Genomic DNA, 7,301 nt, shown 5'->3' on the forward strand with positions numbered 1-7,301 from the left:
CCTTTTCAGTGCTGTCATTTTTGGTATATAGGAATCCAACCGATTTTTGTATGTTGATCTTATATCCTGCCACTTTGCTGAATCTTCCAATGAGTTGTAGTAACTCTTTTTTACTGAGTATTTGGGGTTTTCTACTTATAGGATCATAGTTGTTGTTGTTAAGTGCCATCGAGTCATTATCGTCTGCAAATAGAGAGAGTTTTACTTCCTCTTTGCCAATTAGGATGCCTTTAATTTCCCTGTTTTGCCATATAGCTCTTGCTAAGACATCCAGCACAATATTGAATAAGAGTGGTGACAAAGGGCATTCTTGTCTGGTTCCTGTTCACAGAGGGAAGGCTTTTAGTTTCTCTCCACTGAGAGTAATGTAGGCTGTTGGTTTTGTATATATGCTATTTATTATGTTGAGGAATTTCCCTTAAAATCCTACTTTGTTGAGTGTTTTTATAAGGAATGGATATTGGATTTTATCAAATGCCTTTTCTGCATCAGTCAATATGATCATGTGGTTCTTTTGTTTTTTATTATTTATACAGTGGATTACATTGATCATTTTTCTAATGTTGAACCATCCTTCCATCCCTGTATGAATCCCACTTGATCTTTTTGATGGAATGTGTTTTTGCCTTTCTGTATATTAGGATTTTATTGACTGTAATTTTCCCTGAACTTCGAATATGTGCAGTATAATTAAAAGTAAATAAATAAATAAATAAAGTAAGTGGTGAAAGATACACTTTGTCCCTTCACTTTCCTCATGGGTTTTAACAGCTTTCGAGGTTTTCCCCATCTCTATCAACAACTTCCACTAGCAATTTTAAAAATGATAATTAACCAGTTCTTCTAATGCCCTAATAACCACGCCTTGCATGTCAATGGGCTTGGTGTTTTCAAGCTCCTTTGCAGTCATTAATTAATTCTGTACCCAGCTGCCCTGAGCTGTAGGTCACCTTGATCACCTTCAGGGTGTGGCCGAGTCACCAAGACAGGCCAGGGATCTGCCCAAGGTCACACTCGGTGTCTGCAGCCCACTCATCACATCAGCTTGAGGTGGTCAAACTATTAAATCAGCCCTGTGCTAATTCTCTCAAATGACCTTCTTCCCCAGTACATATTTTGGATAAAAACCTTCCTCTCAATCTAAACTTACATTTCTTATATCCTAAGGGTAATGCTAAATAACATAAAGCAGTTACTAAGGTACTACTGTTTCTGATGGTTAGGGTTATGTATCATCTTGGCTTAGCTATGGCCTCAGGTTGTCTGATCAAATGCTTATCTAATTGTTGCTATAAAAGCATTTTGTAATTGTGGTTGTGTGCCGTTGAGTCAGTTCTGACTCATATTGTTGTTGTTAAGTGTTGTGGAGTCGATTCCAACCCTCCAATTTACCAAGCATGATATCCTTAGCCAGGGACTGGCTCCAACTGATAATATGTCCAAAGCATGAGAGACAAAGTCTGGCCATCTTGACTTCTAAGGAGCATTCTGGCTGTACTTCTTGCAACACAGATTGGTTTGTTCTTTTGGCAGTCCATGCTACTTTTAATATTTTCCTCCAATGCCACAACTCACATGCATCAGTTCTTCTACAGTCTTTATTTGGTGTCCAACTTCACATACATATGAGGTTATTGAAATACCATGGGTCAGGCACACCTTAGTCCTCAAATTGACATCTTTGCTCTTGAACACTTTAAAGATGTCTTGTGTAGCAGACTTGATAAATTCAATGCATCATTTGATTTCTTGACTGCTGCTTCCATGAGTGTTGGTAGTTGATCTGAGTAAAATGAAGTCTTTAACAACTCCCATCTTTTTTCCATTTATCTTGATAATGTTTATTGGTCAAGTGGTGAGGAATTGTTTTCTTCACATTGAGGTTCAACCTGTGGTCTTTGATCTATACTACTAGGGCTCCTTATAAAGACATTTAGATGTGATTAATGCTCCCAGTCTCTGGCAGCGTAGTGGTTACGACTTGGGCTGCAAACCACAAGGTCAGTAGTTTGAAACTACCAGCTGTTCCACGGGAGAAAGATGAGGCTTTCTGCTCCCATAAAGATTTACAACCTCGGAAACTCGGTACATGGTTGCTATGAGTTGGAACTGACTCCATGGCACATAACAACAACAATGTTCCCAGTCAACTGATTTTTTTTTTTTTTTTGTCTTTCTTTTTTTCATTCTGAGTTATTTAGCATTTCATCCAGTTGAACTCAAATAACACATTGACTCTGACACTGGTCAGATATTGTGCTAATACTGAAACAAACATGGCCAGTCAGTAAAGTAATGACTATTCATCTTTACAAATTTATTGCATTCCATGTGGATTTTTCTTCCGAAAGGTATTTCTAGATCAGCAAAATTTGCCAATCTTGGTTCGTTTGTTCTTGTTTATTTTTGAGAAAAATTATAAACCATGATTAAACTATACAATTATTTTTTCTATGTAAGAACACTGAGAGTCTGAAACACCAATCAACCATTTTTAGAAAGACACATCTTCATATTCAATATTCCTTTGATAACTATGCTTTGGTCCTATCTCCCTTGTGTGAATATAGGTTTAGTTAGCTCATCAGTCTTTCCATGAGATGGTTACCATTCTATGGTAATGGAGCATCAAATGACATCTGGCATGGGCTGGGCTGAGTGAGGCTGGCAGACACTCAAGAGCTTTTAGTGCTGACTCTTGCTAAAAGCAGCCTTAAGTACCTCATGGAGATCCGTCTGAAAATTCCAGGCTTATTCCACTTTTTCAAGGGAAGCATTAAAATATAACCAATGGGAACAAAATATAACCAAGGCCAGCACATCATGGGGAAGCCATTTTGCTTTGAAAGATTTAAGATAGAATTCTCCAGAATTTGATCTTAACTTCTGGTGGTATAAAAGTTGCCTCCGAATCATCCAAAGCTTCAGATCCATTAATCCTCTCAGAGAAAAGAGAAACACAAGTACAAGGCACACCATTTTTCCTTTATGAGGAAACTCAGTCTGGACACGTTGTCTGGATAATCTGCCAAAATGAAACAGATACCTGGTTGTTGTTTTTGGTTTTTTTCTGCCCCCCTCACTTGACATGTATCTGAATTACAACAATCAGCACTTAGTGTATAATCACTCTGAACACCGATACTTGAAACATAATCTGTGATATTAAATATAGGATATGTGGAATCACTGTAGAAACTTTCAAATAGGGTGGAATGTATTATACAACAGTCAAATTTATTTAGGGATTGATTCACAAACACAGGATCTCAGCATCTTTCTGAAGGCCAGAAGAATCTAAGAAGATGATAAAGAAAAGACAGGGAAAAGGGAGGCGGCCAAATGACCTGAAAAATGGGCCAGACCATATTCAACCTGATTCCATCCAGCCATACAGCATTGCATGTTGGATATACTTTCAAATTTTTATATTTGTTATTTCAGTTCATTGATCATTTGAAGCAGATGAGTATAAGATCAACAACTTCAAGGCCCACATACATCATCACAAGAATTTAAAACAGAATACATTTAACAATCCTCCAAAGACATCCAATGATATGGATGCATTGAGTTGCTGGCAGCAGGGAAGGCTTATCCCTCAGATCATTTATGCTGATTCTGGAAGGTTTAGGAAGGAGTCTTTATGCTATGCATTCAGAAGTTCATCTCCTACTTGGGACCTGCCCATTGTCCAAACTGGGAAGTGAACCCCTCTTAATCTATAAGGGCAATTTTTACAGTTGGCCTAAGAACTTTTGTTTTTTCCTGAATTACTTCTGATATTTCCTTGATTTAAAATATGACTGGGGTGAAAATTCATTATTTTAAACAGATTCCCTCTTCACTGATTGATAATAAATATCTATTGAATATATATAGACCACCGTACTCTACATTTAGTTGTTGTTGTTGTTAAGTGTCATCGAGTCGGTTCCAACCCGTAGCGACCCTGTACAGGGTTTCCGAGGCTGTAAATCTTTACAGGAGCAGAAAGCCTCCTCTTTCTCCCATGAAGCAGCTGGTATTTTTGAACTACTGACCTTGCGGTTCACAGCCTGATTCATAACCACTATGCTACCAGAGTGCTTTCTAAAACCCTAGGTGAGGGCTAGGACACTGTCCTGGGAAAATAATGATTATAAAATCTATAGAAGGGTATTTCTGTAAACTACATGATTCAGCTGGAGGGCCCCAGCAGGTGTCAGGTACCTGGTTGCACCAGGTGCTGTGTACTTAATGCAGCAGCTTCTATAAGAAGGCTAATGTCGCTCTTGGAAATGTTTTAGTAGTTAGGAGAATGCAGGTTGAATGAGGTTTTCCTCATCACTGTGGCTGCACCATGTGTGTGGCAGGGTGAGCCCCAGAGGTTCCACTTCCTCTTTTACAAACCCTGGTTAAAGTACACACGCTGTACGTAGTTCGGATTGGTCTTTTGGATCTTGGCTTGCAGGTCAGCCTCCAAATTTGTCACAGACATGGAACTTTTCTGAGGAAGCAGAGCATGGCAGAGGGGAGTAGCAAATACCAAACTAATCCAACTTGAATAGGTGCACTCATCCAGGGGAATCTCTTTAAGAAGGCTTTCTTTTCCAAAGTGTTCATGATAAAGAGAGGCTGCCATGAGGATACTAGAGACAACAACTTGTGTGATGGCTTGCTTGGCAGCATTTGCCGATTCACCCAGCCGGTTCCCGTTTTCATCCGTGACAGGAATGCTAACTTTCAGTTCCTTTTGCCTCATTAATGGAATATTAATGCAATTAGCAACAGCTACGGCAACAAAGGGGACAAAACGTCCTATTAGGGGTGAGACATGCTTGGTTAGTGCATTAAGTCCTAAAGCTGTAGTTACAGCACCGGTTGTTGCAGAATCATAGGCTGTTCCCAATTCGTTTACACTGAGAGGGGCGTCTCCGCTTCTGTTGGTGTAATTGACTACCTCACTGAAGGACTGGTTAGCCCTCTGCCAGAAGAGCACCCCTGGTGAACACCTATAAAACATCATCATGCAGTCAGTGATGGTCATGGTCATTGGAACCTGAGCTGACATTCTTCCTATCAAAATCATCTCTTCACCTGTGTCAGGATGAAAAGCTGAATCACAGATGTACTTGACTCTCCATAGCTCATTTTCTGTAAGACCAGGAGGCACAATTCCTTGTCTGGAATCATGTATTGTTTTTCTTGCATTCTCTAGTTGTTCGTTGGTTAACAGGATATTCCTGGAGTCAGTTACAGTGAAGAAATGATTGGCACGTCCAACGAAAGTGATGAATGTTTGGTGGTAGTTCTACTGACTTTGTCCTAGACGCTCCCCTGGCCCGCTGCGCACAGCTCGCAGGTCCAGCTCCACACCACCTCCACTGTCACCGGAAATGCTTCTCTTCAACTGACTTTGAAGTAAAGCACGTCAGTCTCTATTGTTGTTGTTGTTATGTGCTGTGGAGTCGGTTCCGACTCTTAGCGACCCTGTACAGGGTTTCAACTCTCCATAATTTGGGTGGGCCCTATCCAACCAGCTGAAGGCTTGAAGAGCAAAAGTCAAAGTTGTCAAAGAAGGAAGGAATTCTCCCTCAAGACTGTAGCATAGAAATCCTGTCCAGTTCCCAGCCTGCAGACCTACCTCACATATTTCGAACTTGCTAGCTCCCATAATAATGTGCGACATTTCCTTAAAATAATTCTTTCTCTATTGTATATGTATGTACTAACAATAAGGAGAAGCACTGGACTGCTAACTATAAAGCTGGAAGTTCAAACCCACCAGCCACTCCTTGGAAACCCTATAGAGGGTCCCTATGAGTCAGAACTGACTTGAAGGCACATAACAACCATGAATGTTTTTATATATGCAGCTGAGTCATCAGAACAGACTACCTGTACAGATCGTCCTAGACTAACACCAGGGTTCTGATGACTCAGCTGTAAGTCAATTCTGATGTAAGTCGAATACCTTAGTTTCTCTTTAGTTTTCATTATTTTTTCCCTTTATCATCAGTCTCTTTATACGAGGGTGAGTAAAAATTACCTGCACTTCAGTTACAATAAAATGTCAACTCACATCCAAGGCTGATGGCAGCATTGAGTGATTTTGTCTAATAGATAGGTGACACTGGATCATGTGGCAAACCATTTGCAAATCAGCCATGGTTCTGTCTAAGAAATAATCCACAACAAACTTGGATTTTGAAAAGTTTGTGCAAGATGGGTACTGAAACAACTCATGAAAAAGCATGATCAGAAGTGTTCAGACATATGTAAACAAAATGTTTTGTTTGGAAGGTAACTTTCATTAAAAAAAATCATTACTGGTAATGAGACATGGATTCATCACTATGAGCCTGAGAGTCAATGGTAGAGTATGAAATGGAAATATCCTCAATTGACAACCAAGAAACAGTTCAAGTCAACCATCAGCAGAAAAATTGATGCTTATAGCTTATGGTTTTCTGGGATTCTCAAGGGTCAATATTAGAACACTATCAGGAAAAACAATCAACAATGTTCATTACAGTGAAATGCTCACTGAAGAGGTGAAACCTAAACTTTGAGTTCAAAGCAGAGGGTCTGTCATGACAATGCAGGTCTACACACCTCTGCCCACACTGTTGACGCTCTGCAAAAACTTCATTTTGAGGTGTTAAAGCAGCCTCCTTATAGTTCACATCTTGCTCCATGGGACTTTCACCTGTTTGGTTCCCTGAAGGCAGCCCTTTGAGGATGAAGATTCACCTCTGATGAAGAAGTAAAGACAACAGTGCATTCATGGCTCACAGTGCAGCCTAAAACATTGTTTAATAAGGGAATATGAAAGATTGTTGACAGATGAACAAAATGTACTGAAAACAAGGAGCTTATATTAAAATTTTATGTATTTTCAGTCTTTTCTAAAAGTTGAGTAAAATCAATTCTACAGCCAGAGTGCAGATAAGTTTTGACTCACTGTCAAAAATCAGATTTTTATTTGTTTTTAGGGGTTGGCAGAGAGTAATAATATCAGAAAATTATGCATTTCAACATTGTATGTCATATGTATTACTAACAATAAGATGTAAACAAAACACAAATGGATGGCCACAGTGTGGTTCGTTGTAACTGAAATCCATCATACTTTGGAGACCACCTGTCTATATATCCTATTGATTCTGTTTCCCTGGAGAACCATGATGATACATTGATTAATATGCTTTACTTCACTCTTCCCAGAAGCATGTACATTATAATAAAGGGTCTTCTGCATCTCGAAAACTTTAAGCCATAGGGATGAAGTTCTAATGGTACAATTCCTGGCATTTGTC

At 39.4% G+C, this 7,301-nt stretch overlaps 1 pseudogene; it reads right to left on the bottom strand.

Moving 5' to 3' along the window:
- Positions 1-4,384: 4,384 nt before the first annotated feature.
- LOC102839849 lies at positions 4,385-5,671 on the bottom strand (annotated as a pseudogene).
- Between the last annotated feature and the right edge of the window lie 1,630 nt (positions 5,672-7,301).

The sequence above is a fragment of the Chrysochloris asiatica genome, unplaced genomic scaffold (genome assembly GCF_000296735.1).
Source record: "Chrysochloris asiatica unplaced genomic scaffold, ChrAsi1.0 scaffold00072, whole genome shotgun sequence".
Lineage (NCBI taxonomy): Eukaryota > Metazoa > Chordata > Mammalia > Afrosoricida > Chrysochloridae > Chrysochloris > Chrysochloris asiatica.